This window comes from Podarcis melisellensis (genome assembly GCF_964234715.1).
Source record: "Podarcis melisellensis genome assembly, chromosome: 4".
NCBI lineage: Eukaryota > Metazoa > Chordata > Lepidosauria > Squamata > Lacertidae > Podarcis > Podarcis melisellensis.
Genome location: NC_138531.1, coordinates 43,162,471 through 43,183,276, shown reverse-complemented (window position 1 = coordinate 43,183,276; position 20,806 = coordinate 43,162,471). Strand labels below are relative to the sequence as shown.

Genomic DNA, 20,806 nt, shown 5'->3' with positions numbered 1-20,806 from the left:
AGTAACAAAATCATTCTATCTGGCATATGAATTAGATGGGCATTGCTAGTAGCCTTCATTATTCCAATCTATGCTAAACATTTTCTCATTTCTCTCTGCCAACAACAGTTGTAAGAAGTACAGTAAAGGGAAGTGCACTCTATCTTTCTCATCTATCTCAGATTTTGGAAGAAAATTTGTTTTGTTTCCCCTGCCAATAATAAAAATGTTGAGGTGGTATTTTTTCCCCCTTTCCTATTGTCCAAACACACGCAAAATGACACATTTCAGTGACTCTAATTCAGATGGCTTGTGAAGCATAGCAATCTCTTGTGTCACATAAAGGATTTGCATAAAAATGAAAAACAGGCTGGAAAAATACCTTCAGTCCTGTTAGCATGTTGGTTATGTTCCTGCAGGGAAATCACTCAGTACACTTGGCTGATTCTTTTGTTTTACCTGGGTATGAAAGAAGTATGAGTGGTTCAGGTGTGAGTGGCTTTTAAAAAAACGAAAACAAAAAACCCAGGAAGAGAATCCAGAGTATGGGATAAGCAGACCTTTACACAGGGGAAACTTACAGAGAGCCCATTAATGCTGGATGGATATAATCTTCCCTTCAAACCACACTTTGATTTCCTTTTGCAGTTAAAGCGAAGCACCTTGTAAGAATTTTCCTTTTTTATGATTTGTATGGAGCAGGGAGATGACTGCTTGAATGTTTTGCTTATTGATCAGGCACAGAAAGACATCCAGCATGTATGTTTAATATTGTTTGAACTCGGGAGTATATAATATTTGTGAGGAGCTTAATCTTTTCAGCTTCTATGAATGAACAGAATATGAATTCTGCTATGAAATTGCGTTGCCAGTACTTGGTGGTAGAAAGAGGACATGTGGAGGGGAAAGTGATAGCCTTTGAAGAACACACGACTTTTGATGTAGAGATAAAATGACCTAGTGAGGGAGGAAAAGGTTGAAACAAAAAAGAACGAGTGGGTGTTATAATGGGAAGAGAGCCATCTCAGTGAAGACTTTATCTGGAACACAGCTATCTGATTAAACAAAGTGAATTTTAGGAAGGCAAGATGTAATATTTGAAGAAGAAACTCTTTGTGTCTTTAGGTATCTAGTTTACTCCACAGTTTTTGCTCTCCCTATGAGCAAAATGTGCTTGTTGCACAGCAGGCCTCTATGTCATACCACAGATAGGTCTACTTGGTTTCAGAAGGAGCTCTGGTACCATGTTGTGGGTTCTTTGGATGATGCTTTTTGGCAGAAATCCTAGGTGGGGAGTCCAGGGCTATACAATATGTTGGATCTTCATCTCTGGCGCAACTTCTGTGACCCTGGCTATACCAACATCCTAGGCCCAATATCAGTAGTTCTAAACGGGTGTGTGCCATGGCATGCAGTTTCAGGGCATGCAGAAAAGAAAACACATGGATTTCCATATTCTTCTCAGCTGATTCCCCAAACCTGGAGCTGACAGAAACCCCTCTTATTTCCTTTCCATTGTTCCCAATGATAGAGAAATAGGAAAAATCGCTGAAAACCAGAAAAGGGACATAGGAGCCCAGCAGGGCAATGGGTAAGACAATTTGACCACTTCTGATTTCCCACCACCACCTTAGGATTGCTCAGTTGTAGTATTATCTTTGAACAATTACAAAAGAGAAATCTGAACACAGAAAGAAGCAGACGTTTTCTATTATTTTGTTCCTACAAGTGAGAGCACTTGGCAGCACACATTTAAAAGGGTGGTTAAACAAGTTCCCTGGAGACTTCTTGGGAAATGTTAATTTAATATGAGGTAAATTAGATACCTAAAGACATAAGTTTTTTCTTCAGACATAATGTTAATTCAAACCTAAAATGTCACAAAAGGCTGTCCTACTTGATAATGGTCAAGTGACTGGTGACTGTGGTAGATGACGATAGTTAAATCCACAGTAATCCTGTCTGTGATTCTATTTATTACTTCCTTCTTTCAGAGAGAAATTTGATTTACTGCACATTTAAAGGCAAACGCAGTGAATTCACGCTTCCAAAATATTAAGTGAACTTGAATACAGTCATCCTTCAAAATTTGCAAATTTCTGAATTTTACAATGCCAAGTAATGTGTACAAAAAATGCATAGACTAGGCTGAAGTGTACATATAAATGCTTATATTATTGGAAGCAGACAAAAATGCATTTCATTAATGAAAATACCTTAGCAAAAAAATGTGTAAATCAGGCAAAATTGCATAATAAAGATGTATCTTAGGAGGAATTTGCAATGAAATGCTGATAGATTTTCGCGAGGTCTTTAAAAATACCGCAAATTACTGTGGAAATGTAGAAAACTGGAAACTAGGGGGAAATGTGAAACTGAGCAAAAACAAAATTTATAAATTTATACATCCCTACTTGACACATATTATATAACTGAATGTTTTATATATTCCAAATAGAGCAGCTTACTGTGGGCAATGAGTTTTCTCCTCAAACTCTCTCATGTAGTTATCCCTAATAATTAAACTCAGTACTTCTAGAAAGGGAGAAAAATGCACCCACAGCTTCAGTAAGTGTTCTCTGAGGTTCAGAAGAGTTTTTAAATCCCGCAGCTAGGAAGTGTTAACTTTTGAGCCTTACACTTTACACTTCTGCAGTGAAGAAACAGAAAGACACCAGAAGCTTCAGGCGAAATTGTTTTGGATGCTAGCTCATCAGGAAGCTTCTGTTCTGAAATTCTCCACAGGGCTGACAAGAGACCTCACACAACCAAATACAATAAATCAATAAGCTTTTAGAGCTTGTTTTAAATGGAAACTATTAACGGTTGAGAAAAACATATGGGTGGAAGTAACAGGGGGGGAAAGCAGGGAGCAAAAAATTAACAAATCAAGACACACAAATGCATGCAATACACCAAAGCAAATAAAAACATTTGACCTTATTTTTGGCAAAACATCAAATGATGGAGAAGGGGATAAAATGACAGAAAGAACAGAGAGGAACATATTGCATAAAATATAAGGGGGGAGTAGGTCACACACAAAAACCATAATTTTAAAAATCCATGAATGTTATCAGCATTATATGCATACATTCTGTATATTCTTGTGTAAACACTCATATTTGCTTTATAAAATAAGGGAGAAAACTGCTAGCACTGTTGCCATGGTTACCACACTCAGAAATAACAGAATGGCGTCAGTGTACGTTATTTTATACCTTACAACATTTGAAGTGCATGCTATGGACTATTTTAATACTTTGTTTTCTCAGATACAGTACAGCTTGTGTTCCAGACAAACAGGAAAATCACAGGATTTGTGTTATCATTGGCTGCTTCAATGTAATCTGGAATGTTGGCTTTTCCAAAAGTATGCTGCCTGTTAGAAAATGTCATATAAAAACAATGCTGAATAATTACCAAGCCACTAAATAAAGCAAAATCCATTTGAAAATGACAGGGTTTTGTTTTATTTTGTTTTGTTATTTAACTTAAGATTTCTCGTGTAATAGCAATACATATGTTTAGTCAGTAACAAGTTACACTGAGTTCAGTGGGACTTGCTCCCAGGTCTATGTGTCTATGATTGCAATGTTAGTGTTCTTGTTCAATGCAGATTCTTCAAGATTACCAGTCAGCAAATGAAATTATTTCCCCAGCATAACCTGCCAACATACTTACAGAAATTTCATGCCAAAAGTTCCTTTCCATGTATAACACCCTGAAACCTGTGGACGAAAGGTAAAAGCCAACATGAAAAATGAAACAATATGGACAAACAAGTTACTAGATCTATCCCATCATATGACAATTGCTTTTCACTGTGATGTGGGATACACTCTTCTTCTTCAGCAGTTTTTGTGAAGCAGAGAAAAAATGGTCCACTCTTGTTTTTCTATACCCTAGTTCCAATACCAGATCCACTCCCCAATGACTGTTACCTAAAAACCTCAGGAAATCCTAGGCATGCATCTTCCATGTCACATTTAGTTTGGCCCTTCTGTTAAATGTTCACCTGTTTGCAGTTCATTATATTCTATGGTTTGTCAGTGACTTGTTCAGCTCTACTTAGTTATATTGACCTATGTTCCTTATCCATCCACCCATAGATGCATAGGTACTTTCATACACGATTTCCCTTACCTTCTTTGGAAATGAATAATGAATTGATAAAACAACCTATAAGTGCTTCATATATAGAGATGATCTACACAAGAACACTACACAAACATTGGAGGTCAATTTTTTTACAATGCCGTATATTTGATTACAAACTTAAATTATTCTTTCCTCAAATAATCTCAAAACAAAACAAAACTATTGCAAAGAAAAGCAGACTGGATGCAACTTAAACACGAATGCTTGAGTCTTGTAATTAATACATGTGGGCATTTCAGGCTAGCTAAGAGATTCCGACAGAATAAAATGTGAACAGATGAAACCTTCCCACCATTTTGTGTTTTGTTTTGGTGTTATAAGATGGCTTCTTTTGCTTTTAGAGGCTGTAAGGTACAGGAGGGGCAAGAGTTCACACAAAGGTACGTAGGGAGGAGTTATGCACAGGAGGTTTAAAAGTTGAAAATGGGATATGTTGCACAGAAGGGTGAAAAGTTCATTGTGGAAACCTGGCAATTAAAGCGAAATAAAATTTTAACCAAAGTAAGGCTGCAAAGGGACCCAGAAGTGGACCTGAAAATAGATAATATTAGCTTGTTTAGAGCAACTGGAAATACAACTAGATGAATATGTCTCCATTTATTTATTTTTATGGGTATCTACTCAAACTGCAAAATTGGTTTATTTTCCCTAAAATATATTTTTCTCAAAAAATTGTTTCACCTGTTACCTTTCTAAAATTCTAAGTAAAAGCACAGTGTGTTTTGGGGAAAGTTAGTCAAGGGTCTTTTTAATCACCTTTGTGCCTATGTGCCATACTCCTCTGCCCAAATTCCAAAAAATTAAATAGCTTTTTAATGAAAGCAACCAGGGGGACTGGAAGGTATTGAGTTGGAGGAGCAAGAGAGAGAAGGTTGGTTTGGCTAGCTTGCTTGGCTGTTTTTTACTCAATAAAATTTAGTTAGTTTGTTTTTTAAAAGCATGTGGTTCTGCCTTAGAGGCATGCTGTTGCCAGCAGGCATGTTAAAGTAGTGTTCACTTTCATAATACATTTGTATTGTTTCACTGTCCCATTTTTTGTGGATTGTTTTACTGTACACCACTTGTGCAAGTTGTGTATAAATGCCTAAAACAAAAGAAAAGGGAAACCTTTCTTCTGCTTCTTCCTCTGTCCATTAGAAAAAGACAGAAATACCCTCTATTAGGCTGTAATCCTATATAGACTTAGCTGGGAGTAAGTTCAGTTGAACTCAGTGATGCTTACTTCTGAATAAGAAAGAAAAGGATTGTACATTACACACTCCTGGACAGAAGTGGTTTACCAAATTTGAATTTTAAAACGACACATTGTAATTTCCCCCCAAAATAAAAAATGTTACCCTACTCAGAGCTACATTTTGCAAAGCTGCTTCACCCACAAACCCTTCCACTACATCATACATGTTTTTTCTCTCATACTCAACCTACAAAGAGCATTCATTTTGCACAATTGGTTTTGTCAAGGACCTAACAGGGGGTGAGGTGGGGATGATAAGGATCCAAACTGCGAACAAACTGGACTGCTGCATATGTGCCAAATATAAAATGAATGGTCAATCAAGGATTAATCAATATTTTTTCCTACTGATAAAAAAGTGGATGTGTCTAAACCGTGGCTTGTACCTCTAATTTCACTGCATAGAAATATCGGGACATTAACAATGGAGGCATTACAGGGGACTTGACAGAATCAGAGTTCTCTGGATGGAAAAGAATGTGTAAACTCAATGTTAGCTTTGCCCTGAATGTTGTCCAAAAGCATTGCAGGAGACATGCATTGAATGACCCACATACCCTTCATTTTCCTGCACTGCGGCTTTATGCATGCCTATTACATACTGAATTCTGTCTCATGTGTATAAATAACAAAAACACCTTCCAGCTTAGAACGAGCCCATCCTGCTGACCTACTTGCTGTAAAGGAGAGTTTGGTGCGCTGTATCCATGCATTTGAAATATGTCAGTTGAGGTAGGCATCAGAACTTCTCTCTGTGAGAAGAAGACCACTGGATTAGTGTGCCTTTCTTCCCACAGTATATTCTATTCTTTCTAGGAAATGATGTGTTGATTTAAGCATCCACAGTGATTATTGCATTGTTCCTGCTGATGAAACAGGACTGATAAATTATTTGGAATCAAGTGGATGAAGGCACAATACTGGATATGCTTAGCATGACACAGAACAGAGAAAGTCTTTCCCTCGAGCTAAAAGTTATGTCACGGCAAAATTTCTAAGACAGCATCATTATGGTTTTACTTTACTGTAACACACATCAAAGCTTACAAACTCATTTTAGGATGCATCTGGAGTCTGAACTAAGAAAAGAGTTGGTTAATTAGCCTGAAATATAACATAATGAAATGTAAATGCTGCCCTGTGCCCATGCTGCACTGTAAAATGTGGTTAATAGACACCACTCAAAAACAGCACATCTGTGTGTCGCAATTGATGCCATGGAGAGATGTTGTGCAACTTGGTCTATAATAGGGCAGTGACGTTTTCATGGAAAACAATGAGATAATATGTTTTTTAAATGCCATTTTGGGAAGCCAGCCTCAAAACAAACCTCATATTAGAATGAATAATTGCATTGGAAATAGTAAATAATTTATCAGAGGGATGCAAACTGCCCAGGAAAGTATTGATTAACAATTAATTGTGACGTGGCAGCCTTTATAGTTAGATATGTCTAGGGTTGGCATATGTCAATTCTTCATCCATATGGTGTGTTGGAATTGAATATCTGTGTCTGATCTCCAGGTCTGGATGCTCAAAATCTGCAAATTACTAATTCTTTCGCCACTTAGCTCTCTTCTGTTGAGTGCTGGTTCAGCCCCAGAGACACTCATGCTTAGAAGCCTGGGAGAGTAGAGACAGTTGAGGGAAAAGGGAAGTTAATTGGTTAAACCACTGTATTAGCTTTCCCATCCTACTCCCTTCTCCTGTCACTTGGCTTCCTGGGACTTGTGTACATGCTAGCTTAGCTTTGTAATTGGAAAGAAAAAAAGGCTCATGTCATCATGAGCCCCAAGAGTCCAGTGAGAACAGAGAACAGAGTGGGAAATAGTGGTCAAACCCCAGCTAGGATGAGCTGCAAGTTATAAAAAAATACAAAAAAGGGATCAAACCAAAATTCATCTCAGCCAGAGACTGTTGGCATCATTGGACAGCCAGCAGACTCTGGAAAGCTTACATGCAAGTTGTGAAAGCAAGACATCCTCAGTTCTTTCAGCCCAGCATCTGGGACACATATTTTGCCATCTTTGGACTTGGAGGGTCTCATTTAGTTATCCTGGCTAAGTGCTGTTGATATGGCTATACTTTGTACATTTTTTTAAAAGCATAAAAATAGGTTTTTATGAAAGTCAGGGGGCAGAGTCTGTTTTGGGGTAGCACCTATGATAGCAACTATTTCTCCAGTACCTGTTTTGACTGTAGCTGATTTAGCTTTCTGTAACCAGGAATTAATTTTTCCAACCATGATAATAAGCAAGGACAAAGAGTTTCTTTCAGTCCATAGACAAAATCTGCACTTCAAAATCAGTACTTCAAGATGATTGCTTGTAATGGCCAGATGTGGTCTGATGCATGAAACAAACAAAAAAGAAACAGTCAAACAAATAAAGCAAGCAAGCATCCTTAACACCAAGAAGGTGCACTTTTTTGTTCAAAGAGGTTATTTTAGGCACTTGTCCTACCTCACCCCTGCACAGCCAACCTGAACTGCACAACTTGTAAATATAGTCATAATATCTTGAAAACCACTGGTCTTTATATATGTACACAAGGGTTACAACTTTTTGACATCCTCATGTTCCTGTAGCTTAGATGAACATTTGCCTAAAAACAAAGGATTGACCTTTTGAAAAAAGGTCACCCCAGAATCAATAAATCATTTTTTGTATATGAAACTATATAATGTATTATGTAAATATACATAATAATTATAATTATGTATTATAATACAGGAGAAATAGAGCTTGCAAATTTTCTAAAACTTGTACAGGGTTTTGTACATTGTACATCACTTCTTATTGCTTAGAATAAATCAAGTTTGCCGTTTGTCTTTGTTTCTGCTGCAAGCACTATAAAGTTCCCACACCACTTTGATTGCACGTTCTGTGCCATGATTACTTCTTGGTATCTGGAGGATGGATGGCTCCTGCTTCCAGTGATTCTCCAATACCTGCAATGCTTATATGTAAGGCTTCAAAATTTTTGAAAAGTTCTTGAAGTCATTTTCATTGAGTAGTAACGTTGCCTATATGGTGATTCCAACTTTTCATTTTGGGGTGACCTTTTTCACAACTGAGAAGAATTAGTCCCCTTTATGATGCAGGAAATGGTTGGTGGGGGGTCAAAAGTTATAACCCTAATGTAAATATTGATAGTGGGAGTGGGCTCCAGGAAAACTCAAGGCTCATTGAGTTTCTATCCAATGATGAAAGAGTAACTGAACATGGATGGGGAACCTGTGGTCCTCCAGATGTTGACAGAGTCCCTAGCCAGATCCAGTCACCTCTGTCAATGATAACGGATGATGGGAGTTGTAATTGAATAACATCTGGAGGGCCAAATGTTAGCCACCTTTCATTTATATAGTGTGAATTTGATGAGTATCTTTGTTATCATTAAGTCATGATTAAGATAGAAAACCAAATTGCACCTGGCATTTTTAAAGACACACATTCATTTTCAGTATTTTTAATAGCACCATTTGACACCTTCCAGAGAAATCCAGATGAGAAACTTGTGGGATGTGTGTGTGTATGCGCATGTTCATCCTTTTGGAATTGCAGACTGCAATGAAACAACAGTGTCTCTCTGTGTGAATGAGGGTTGCTTTTATTGCAAGCCCTTATTGTTCTGACTCCATCATTTCTGAGGAGCCTCATGACATCAACAATCAACAAAATGGTGGGGGGAGGTATTTAAGAAGTCATAGTACTAAATCCTTTCTGTACAGAAACTATCCAACAGAATACAGAGACAGCATCTATTTTAGAAAAAAACCAAGTGTCCTCAAAGCTATATTATTTTCAAAGCACTGCTCAGGAGGGGAGAAAGAATGCAAACTTCACTTCAAACAATAATTTTTTTAAAAAAAAATCTCTGTCCGGAAACTTTCTAAACTCCAGCTGACTGTTTAAATGGAGGAAATAATTTGATTTATTAATCCAAAGAGAGCAATGAGCAAGCACGCTGGAGTGCATTATGCAAGGAGCAGTGGGGTTCAGCAGTGTTAAATGACCAAAGGCATTCTGGTGTTGCAGAAGGTGAAACATTTTCTTTCTGGGATTAAGAAGTGTGAAAAGCTGCCAGCAAAAATGAGACGTTGTGTAAGCAGTCTGGTTCAAATTTCCCCCATGCATGTTTTGATCTAGAAGAGATAGTACAAGTGGTGTTAACACTCATGGTTAGGCCCCTGACAGCCATGACTGAACATGCTGCTGGTGGTGGTTTGCTATTCCTGCCTTTGTCAGTTTGCCTGATCAACATGGTTGCAACAGATGGATATGTTCATTGCAAAAAGGACTGTATTCCAACAGAGACAAATTCCAGAACAGAAGCTATGCTGCTTTGCAGTCATAGAGACAAGAACCGCTGTGAAGCCTGTGAGACTAATTGGTTAAACCATAGCATAGATCCACCCGCCACGCACAGGTATGAATACACAGCAGTTGGGACAGAGCCGCACCGTTGAAGCTAGTAATGGAAGTATATAATGCTACTTTATTTGAATAATGATACACTGGTACCAATCGAAGCCACTACTACCATTTTCTTTTACCCTGGAAGTTTCAGTTCATGATGGGGACATGTTGCAGTTGCTAAGTGATGAGCAAAATGTTCTTTGCGTCTACTCAGCATTTTTCATCACCTATACAAGCATTCAATCCTAGTATGGAAAAAAGATTCCACTTTCCTGGAATGTATCCAAATGAAGACCTGAACAGGGATAATTTCACACTGTCATTTAGTCTGAGTCAGTGGCGGAGCGTCATGCTCTAGCACGGGGGGACAGATAGCAGGCGGGGGCGGGGCTGGCGCGTGTCCTAGGGGCAGGGCGGGTATCCCATGGGCGGCGTGCACCACCCGCAGGGGCGCCCAGCATGGGTGGGGGGCAGCCACGATGGCACCCTGGGGATTGTACTGCCGGGGACGGGGCATTCCCCCCGCACTCCTCTTCCTCTGCCAGTGGTCTGAGTCCTTCTTTGGGGGGCTCAAAGGTGCCAGGGGAAAACATCATTCTTCTCCCAGGCCTTTGCCTAATTAAACAATCTATGGCCTTTTAAACTGTGGAGAGGGGTTATTATTTTGTTTGCTAATATGTATTTTTGTATTGCAAACCACCCTGTGATCCTCAGATGAAGGGCGGTATAGAAATTTAAATAATAGTAATAATAATAATAATTTAACAACAACAATAATAGTTGATCCAAGCATCCTTCCAGACCCTGACAGATATACAGACTCCCACTCTTATTTCAAAGCTATTTTGTCTTTGTATCAGAAAGGCACCTGTCCAACTTGGTTGCCAATAAATAAATATTGCTGCAAACATTTCTGAGATCATGGGCTTTCCAGCAAGTGGCTCTTGTCCAGGTTTGTTAATTGTCCTACTTTAAATGTTGTGAGGATATTATGCCCTTTTAAAATGTGTGGTTTTTTTGTGGGGAGGGGTTATTGGGTTGTTTTTATTTTGATTATGTATTTTGTGGTTTTCTATTTTGGTTTTATTCTGTGAACCGCCCTGAAACCTCTAAGTATAGGGCGGTATAATAATAATAATAGGCTAACATATAAAAGGCCAAAATATGGTTGAGCTATAACACTACTACCAGAGCAGAAGAGATGGCCCCCAACACCATGTAGAGAGATGTGTGGTGGCCAACATAATATGGTGCTGCTCGCCCAAAGTAGGTGTCACTGCAGCATACCTGGATGGGGATAGGGAGGGGAGGGGCAGGATAGAGGCAAGGTTGGGTGGCACAGGTGGAGTCAATGTGGCACTCCTGCTGGTGCATCAGTGCAGCCCCCCCATCACCCATCCTCACTCCAGCTGCTTCCAAGTAAACCAATGCTGGTGTCATAAAAGCACCTCTACAGCTCTGCCCTACTACAGCAGCCAATAGTGACAGAGATCATATTGTTACAGGTTTGTGGGTGCTAAATGTCTGGGTTCAGTACACCTTAGCCTTTAATTAGAGCTTGTGTGTTAGAACCAGCAAAGAGACAGACTCATGTGTTCTGAAGATAGTTCCATGTGGACATCTGGTTCCATGTGTGCACCAGATGCTTCTAACCCAGGCTTCCTCAACCTCGGCCCTCCAGATGTTTTGAGACTACAATTCCCATCATCCCTGACCACTGGTCCTGCTAGCTAGGGATCATGGGATTTGTAGGCCAAAAGCAGCTGGAAGACCAAGGTGGAGGAAGCCTGTTCTAACCCTTTATTTAGCATGTGTGAAAGACTAATTCAGTTAGGCAAACTGTCCAAGTTGTGTGTTAGATGTTTCTTAATCCTAGGAAATCAACATGAGTAAAAAGGTTAATGGAGTCGGCCCAATTTCCTCTGAGGTGATGGCCTGGGAATGTGGAGCCAGCACAGAAAGGCATCTCAAAATAAAGCTGATCAAGCAGCAGGGTAGGGGAAAATAAATGAGAGTCATCTCCTCCAGGTCAGCATGTAAACTATCCTTCAATTGCGGGAGGGACTGATTAGAGAAACCTAGAGGAGGGACTAGATGAACAATATTTATTTCTGGCACAAGAACAGACCAGAGCTAATTAACAAGTCTAGACACAGGAAATTTCTGAAGATGTCCAACAGTGAGAGGGGCTTTATATACTGAAATTTACCAATAATTTGGGTAATTAAGTCCTCTTTTTTTTTGCATCATGTTGACATGGCAACATATTTCCTTGTGAATACATGAAGACCCAGAGTTTCAGGTCCAGATAACAGCAACTTACTCTCTGTCAGCCTAACCTGTCTCACAATTTGAAAGATTTTTTTATTTTTTTTTTAGTACATTGGAGGAAGTGGGAGATACAAATGGTACAACCACAACAAAGAAGATAATAGTCGATTGCCTTGAGAAAGATATAAGTAGAATTATTTCTAATGTCAAGAGAATCTCTGGAGTAGATTATCATAATTGTAGGATCCATTGGCAGTTTCCTGTGTGGTTTTGTAAAAGACATAGAAAGGCTGTGTGATTCAGAAGGCCACATCTGCTCTTAAAAAGCATTTCAAAAATTTGAAAAACTAATTCTCATTGACCTAGATGGAGCCAAAGTAAGGGTTTGTCATTGATAAGTCTTCAATGGGCATGGCAATTGTTCCACAATGCAGCGTCAACACAGAGTACACTACGATAACGGAATGAAACTATTCTAAAAGTATCTCAAGAGCTGTGCAGCTGTTTGAAACTACTTCTGTATTCCACATCCTGCTATTCCACCGTCAGCAGGCAAGGGTGTTTCTGAGCTCTGAGCCTTAGCAGAGTTGCTGTTAAAAGAGCAAGCAGGAGTGCAAGAGTTTCTCCAAGGCATTGAGCAATCAAAAGTCAAGCTTAAATAATTAAAAGTGCAGTTCTATCTAACGCTACATCATGAAACAGCAAGCCCCCAAATCCTGGATTTTGCCTTTGCTGTAAGAGTACACTTTCTACTGACCTCAATACAGGGATGAAGGGAAGCGTAGCCATATGAAAGAGCAGGTGTGTTGTTTTTTTAAAGAGACAAGTATTTTTTGAGATTGGGGGTGGGGGAGGTCAGTGCAAGACTGTAACATATGGGAGTCATGGAAGGAGATTGGCAGCAGTGTGCAGTTCAGAATGGAAGGCTCTGTCCTGAGAATTTTTAAAAGGCATTTCAACTATGGGGTAATGAACTCAAAAGGGCACTTTAAAATCACGTGAAATGGCATTTTTAATCTTGATTTTATACAATTAAGCACAAATAAAACCAACAAACGTGTTCCATTTGTGTCTTCATTGCAAAGTAGGAGGGCAAACTGCTTTCTTTTAATCACTTGTGTAACTCTTTTTATTGATTTCGTATCTCTTCGTATCTCTTTTTGGAAATGTGTGACAGACCTTAATGTTTGAAATGGGGGGGGGGGGAATCTTAGTCTGAACAAATCAACACAACAATGAACTGCATAGACATAAAACATAAAATGTTTCTTCATTCCTGTGTTGCGTTATGTTTACTTGCAACAAATAAGTCTAGACTATGTTGGGAATGGGTGTGGGTGTGCTAACCCATAAATCAATAAAACAAAGCACAAGATCATTGTAATAAGTCTTAGCAATACTGCAGTTTGCCTCCCCACCATTCATGCCTCCGGCTTTCAGGTACAAAAGGCTTAGCTGTGCCAATATATATTAAGTATATCTAGCTTGTCTACTTGTTAATGATTCTGTAATTGCTCCAACACAGTATCCCTGTTCAGGCATTATTCCTAAATGGGCTTTATTTACTTATTTTTTGTCTGTCTGTCTGTCTGTCTGTCTGTTTGACTTCTGTATCACCCTTCATCATAAGATTCCAGCCTCCCCCCCCCCCCAAACCACCTGTGTGTCTTCACACCCACAACCTTCCCATGTTAAGCAGGACTGTCTGAAGGTGGAGTCTAAGGGCACCTGGGTTAGGGGTCTCAATAACATGAATGGTTGTCAGTGTGTTCATCTACTGCATTATCCAAAATGCATTGTAGGAAAATTGGGGGAGGGAGGCACGGCAATATATACTTCTAAAAAAAGTATTTGCATATCCCTAGTTGTATCAATACCTTGATTGGGAGCATGTGCATTGGTTTTTGTCTCTCCCTCCCCAAATTTTCCATGCAGTGCCACATTCTGTTGCCGGGAGATATGGTTGTTGTTTGCCATTTTCTTGCCTCTCCACTATTCCACTATGTTTTCCATGGAGGCAAAAGTGTGTGTTTTTCCATTTTGAAAAGACATACAAATTTAAGAGGATGAATCTGTTCAGTGATGTCCTGGAGCAAGAACCATGTTGAACCATCTTCCTTTCTACCTCAATAGCAATTTCCATAATTCAAGAAAACTGGAAAGGCCTTGCTATTAATTCCATGATCTATTTTTAATTGGAAATACTGCAGTTGAGTATGTGTGTGTGTGTGTGTGTGTGTGTGTGTGTTTGTGTGTGGTGAGGGGAAATAGGACTCTTGGTGTTGAAGCTGAAATTTATTTATGCCAATTTCATTTATTCATATTTACCTTTGGATCAGGGTGCCCAAAGAAGGCCATATCAGTATGCTGCAGATGTATTGACTCTGCGTATCAGCCCTTGGCTTTTGTCACGCACTAACATTATATTCAATAGGAAATTATTTCAGGCTACCATCATTTGTCTACAGTACTTTGAAGAAAAAGGGTTTTCTCTACACACTAGAAGCAGGAAGGGCAATTCTTTTCTATGGTTTTATAATTACCTATCAAGCTAGTTTTTCCACTACAGATAATGCATTTGTGACAAGAGATAGGATTTTAAACATTTGGACACCCCCCGACTCTTCAACATTAAGTTTACAGAACAGCTTCCAATACAATAAACAAAGCAACAGTAAGTTAACATTTCCAACAACAAACGGCAGCAGCCTAGTGAGTTAAAATTCCGGTTAAAAGCACAGCCAGTGTTTTGAATGAATTACAGTTTCCAAAGAGTCTTCAAGAAAAGCTCGGGGTACAATACTTGTCATCCAAATGGGTATTAGCATCAGTAAAATGACTAGGCTATCACTTTTTCAGTATTGTTGCAGCTGGCAAGCCAACTTCAACTAATGAAAAGTGCTTCACGAACAGGAGCCACTTGGGCTTGCAACAATAAGACTGGATCACATACCCACGCTGTGGACCTGGTCCTCAGTCCCATCTAGACAAAGTTGTACACCACGTCCCTGAGCAGAGGTGGCATCTACCAATAGTACCTCCCTCTTGTTTTGATTTGGCTTTAGTTCATTGGCCTTTATCTGCATGGCAGTTGATAGAGAGAGGAGCCTGATGCAGCTGGCTAGCCAGAAGTTCTGCTAGAGTAGCTGGTCCCCCACCTCTCTCTCTCTCTCTCTCTCTCTCTCTCTCTCTCTCTCTCTCTCTCTCACACACACACACACACACACACACACACACGCACACACACACACCTCCTAATAGAATTGCTAGTGAAAGAAAACAGGTGAGGGAGAAGAAAACTCTTATCTCTGACAAAGAAAAATCAACCGCCATTCAGTAAAACTAGCTCATATAGAAGCCGTTCCTGACCTGATTTGATTTTTTAAAAAGATTTTTCAGCCTTTCTGAATAGGTATGAATTTCCATAACAAAGGAGTGACCACTCAGAGGTATCTAGTTTGCTTAGCCTCTTGGTGCACTTCAAATGGGAAAGAGATCCTAAGTCAAGGAACCCCAGGTGATCTAAAACACTGTGATGGGTGGCTGGCAGCAGAGTAATGAAACCACCAGTTTAATACTGTATTTGGCTTTTGTTTGCTAGAATAAGGTGACTAGTAGTATGCAGCAGTAATGTTTCAAAATTTGCAGAGATACAGCATTTAATTTTGAACCTGTTGATGATAAAGGCCCTATTACACCTTCAAGTTCAAGTTGTTATTTTAAGTTTACTGGGCATAGGTGTATTTAGCTATATTATATTCTCTTCATCTTCATCTTCTCCTTCCTTAAAAGCATTCTGAAGAATTAACATTCTTACTTTACTGTTTCTTGAGGACTATGCTTAGAACTTAAACACACATTTCCTTAATGTAAAATAAAAGTGAAAAGATACAAAATGAGAGTGTTTCATTATGTTTCATTCTGCTTTTTCCCCTCTCTTGCCACTGGAGAATCTCATTACATATCCAGCAAAGGAAAAGCAAATGAGCCATGAAAGACCCCTGTAGCTTCCTTCACTGTTGAGAATAGTGCCAGACATTAACAAAAATGTTAATATTAGGTACAGCCTTTAATTCAATCAGTCATTGGCTTGCTAATAGCATATTATGAAGACAATCTCCTAAATAAGTGGAAGGCATGCCCATGAAGCTTTCCTCCCATATTGCAAAATAAATGAAAGGAATGGTCATTTTCGACTTGCTGTTTTAAATCATCTCTCTTTGCCCGGACCACAGAGAACAAAATAATGAAGTTTAAATGGAAGACCTTGGAGATCAGTATCATTATGCCACCTGTAAGAAGTTACATCCATGATAGTTGCCCCCATGCTCCCAAAAGGAAGACGTATGATAATAAATGTGGTAAAGACTTGCAGCTTTATTAACTGTAACATCCAAGGATCTGCAGCAAACAGGGCTGAATAACTCAATCCAAGCAGGCAGCTTATCTGGGGAAGAAAGATGGAAGCTTCTTACCAATACCCCTGGTTCTGAGCACCTGATCAATAAGCTAAGTTGTCCATGCCCTTCCTTAATTCTTCACTCAAAGTCAAGCTGAGTGAGCACTGTAATAAGTGTGTGTTAATCTGTGTTTACAGTGGTACCTCAGGTTACAGACACTTCAGGTTACAGACTCTGCTAACCCAGAAATATTGCCTCGGGTTAATAACTTTGCTTCAGGATGAGAACAGAAATCGTGCTCCGGCGGTGCAGCAGCAGCAGGAGGCCCGATTAGCTAAAGTGGTGCTTCAGGTTAAGAACAGTTTCAGGTTAAGAACGGACCTCTGGAACGAATTAAGTACTTAACCCGAGGTACCACTGTATTTCTATTTCTTTCTAGATTATGGCATTAATAATAAGGATAGCATTAATATGACAGGACCCTCCATGATGAACTTTGCTGACCCTTGTACAAGCCTGAATCCAGCCTTGCCTCCGGTAAAGTATTCATCCTGACCTATCTATATATGACCTAAACTGGTTAACACAAGCAAATTTAGTTTCCAAGTACAGGGAGCCATCCACACAATGGTAAGGTGATTTGAAAGCAGACAGCAGACAAGAAATGGCCAAGTTCAGTTAAGGCAGGCATGGCCAAACTTGGCCCTCCAGCTGTTTTGGGAATACAACTCCCATCATCCCTAGCTAACAGGCCCAGTGGTCACGGATTATGGGAATTGTGGTCCCAAAACAGCTGGAGGGCTAAGTTTGGCCATTCCTGAGTTAAGGGCTCACTATCAACATTCCTCACCCTTTTGTTAATCAAACAGGATGGCCAGTTTTCAGTCCTTTTCTCACTAGGATGGGCAAGGTGAGAAATGAGCAGGAATTCGGGGGCGGGGGAGAGGAATTGCTCATGTCAAAGCCCTTCCCTTCTCTACTAGGAGACATTAGCTAAGAATATTATTAAAACCCCAGACTTTCCAGTAGTTAGTTAGCTATCCTAGCTCCAATAAGGAATTCTATTTCTCGCCGCTTTCAAGGAACAGCACACTTCTGTTTCACTTTAAGGACAGGTATATTATTGCGTGTCAAGACCCCGAGGCCTCCCCCTTATGCTTAATATGGACACCATATTTTAGGTTTATGGGCCACAACTTTCTTGGTTACAGAATGTGAGCGGTATTGGCTTAGGCATTGGAATTGAACCAACTATATCTGACTCCTGTCCGCCTGCAGGAAGTCTCACAAGGGTTAACCACCAGTAGGGGGAGCCTTGTTGATGTACATCAACTTGGAGCTCCCCCCAGGGTCACCGGAAGGTTGTGCCATGGCCCTAGCCTCTACCTGGGCTTCGGACAGGAACCATGACCCCCGGATTCCTTTAATGGAATACCCTTTAGAATGGAGGGGCAGGTGATGGCCACACCTCCCCTTGCCCAAACCAGGTTTAACCAATGCCTAACTGCCACTCGAGCCGAAGGCCACAGCCGAGGACTCCCTGATGACATGGGGCTTCACCCAGCCCCTGCTGTGTGCAGAGGCCACATGGCCTGGCCACAACACTACCACACTCGGAAGTGGAACAGCTTTCTCTTCAACTTCTTTCTCTTAGTGTGGGTTTATATCCCAATTTTGTTTCTGTAAAAAATAATTTCTAGATCTTATTCTATTTACTTTAACTGTAAAAGGAGTCAGATTTAATGTTTCCTATTCTATCTGCCTACTTTAACAAGAAGCATTTTGAATTTATTTTTGCTGCTGCAGCTCTTTAGAACTTAAAAACCACACAAAACCATCAATTATATAACACGTTACTTTTTGAACAGAAAGGTTAATTAATTTATTTTGTGGGGGGGACCGTGTAATTGACTGAGGCTTCAGTTTGAGGCAAATGTTCAGCTTCTGGTGTTGATGTTTTTGGATGTGTCCTTTCGCTACTACTCCTAGTTATAAAATTTGGTATGTATATTCGGGATCTTAATCTACAGTTCAGGTTCAAAAAACTGTCTCTTCATCTACTCCAAGCCTGTGGGCCTAATTAGCTTCCCCATTCAGTGTAATAACATTCCCATAATCCTTTTATCCTATTCTTTATTTGAATGTTAGAAAAGAATTGCTTCCCTTTGTGGCATATCTTTAATTAAAAAAAACACCCTTTCTACTATAAGATTGCTTATTTAATCAGTTTCTAAAACTGGACTTGAAAACCATTTTCACAAATAACTAGGAAATGAATTTTGTTTTAACCAATACACCTTAAAACTATGTCAAATCTGTTTTAAACTGGAAATCCAATACATGTGATACAGTGGTACCTCAGGTTAAGTACTTAATTCGTTCCGGAGGTCCGTTCTTAACCTGAAGCACCACTTTAGCTAATGGGGCCTCCTGCTGCTGCCGCGAAACCGGAGCACAATTTCTGTTCTCATCCTGAAGCAAAGTTCTTAACCCGAGGTACTATTTCTGGGTTAGCTGAGTCTGTAACCTGAAGCGTATGTAACCTGAAGCATATGTAACCCAAGGTACCACTGTACTGGTGCAGCATACATGAATACTCTTAGTGGCCTCTTATATGAGGCTTCATAAAAACCTCATACCCATCATGAATGAATCCTCAGTTCTCAAGGGCGGGGTGGGTGAGAAGCAGCAAAGAAGCAGTGACTTATGTGACACTTTTCAAGTTTTGCATGGCCTTGAAGTGCTAACACAGGTTGACTGGCCTCTGCAAAGCAGTAGAGAGGTCCAGTGTATGGCAGGATGCTTCCTAGAGCCCCCTTGAACAAAGATGGAACCTGGAGATGGGACCCCCATCAGTCCCAGCCAGCATGGGCAATAGTCAGGGTACTGTAGTCCAACAATAGCTGGGGGCCACAGGCTCCCCATCCTGGCACCGGACGCTGCTCTATATTCTGATACCTTACCCCCCCCCCGCCAACTCTGCAGGTGAATGACCCCAGGTAGAACCCTAAAGCCTTCAATAACGTCTAGGCTGGGCAAAATTCAGCAACAACTTTATAGCTGACAGGTAAATCAGTCTACTGGCTAGAATGGGTTGCATAGTTTCCATGTGCACACAAACTGCATCCCTGGGCCACCTTAGCCAGAGGCCTTATACGTTGTGTTCATATTTTTCTAGAATAAGGCATACTGAATTAAAGAGATTTGCTCTTTATAAGAAGCAGCACATTCTCTGCCTTATTCATATGAATGAAATAGTGCATTTGCACATGAATTTCATAGTCTTTAAAGATGCTAAAGTGCTTTGCCACTCTCATGACCAATTTACACCTGCAGCACAATCAATCTGCATATTTTTTTCTAAAACAAGCCAATTGGTCTGAACGTCTTTGCGGCAGATCTTTTTCCTTGACAGTTCAGTAATAATAGTATATCATTTAGAAGAGAAACTTTTCCTTTTTAAATGGACCCAGCTGTACCAGTACGATAGCTATCTCGTACTTTTGAATCATAATAAAAGATGTAATTCCCAGTGGCATTTAGTGTCAAGTCTACTTCTACCAACAGCTAGAATCCTGTCCCAATTTGTTTAGTTAATCGTGCAGTCACTTGAAGTAGTGCATCAAATCTCTTGCTTTCCCATTTGTTTCCTTTTACATTTATTTAGTTTCATGAGATCTGAGAATGAGAATCATGTAATTAAAGGCTTGTGCTGATAGCCTACCAGCTGCAACATTCTTCAACAACATTATTTACATTCAAATATAGGTCCTACATTTAGATTTTCTTTCTTTCTTTTAAAAAAATATTTTTAGATCTCTCCCCCCCCCCCCCAGATATCTTGAGATTGCATCAAAGGGTAGCCTCTGTTGTTATGGTCACAATGTTGACATATTAGTTGAAAAGAGCATCTGTTCCGTTTATCTAGCACCTTGCATATTATTTATGGAATCAATTAAAACAGATCAGTGGCAGTCTGAAGCAGTTTGGCAAGGTGGAATATTAACCTTGCTGAATTTAGTAGCTCACACACGCAGTAACATTTCTTATTCTGTCATCATTTAGTTAGTCAGCATGTAATGACTTAAAGCTGAATATGAAGAATTTATCCATTGAAAAGTATTGTGACTGAGGTAACTGTGGCTGCTAGTATGGAAGTTCTGTTTGTGATGAATAACCAGAGATGGCTTATTGGCGCATGTAAGACATCATGATGCTACAGTCAATAGCCCTATCCATGCAGTCAAAAGCTGAGTTCCACTCCTCTGTCAACACAGCGAACAAGGCCCTATATATGACTAATGAGTGCCTAGGACTAATGACAAATGAGTATGAATAGGTGC

At 39.8% G+C, this 20,806-nt stretch overlaps 1 long non-coding RNA gene across 1 annotated transcript in view; it reads right to left on the bottom strand.

Moving 5' to 3' along the window:
* Positions 1-367: 367 nt before the first annotated feature.
* Positions 368-20,806, bottom strand: part of LOC309368711 — a 544,492-nt gene continuing 524,053 nt past the window's right edge. Inside the window, exons 5-6 of the long non-coding RNA XR_014167882.1 lie at positions 3,664-3,710; positions 368-438 (exon numbers count right to left, since the gene is read on the bottom strand). This is a non-coding gene — a long non-coding RNA (uncharacterized lncRNA). The remainder of the gene's footprint in view (positions 439-3,663; positions 3,711-20,806) is intronic.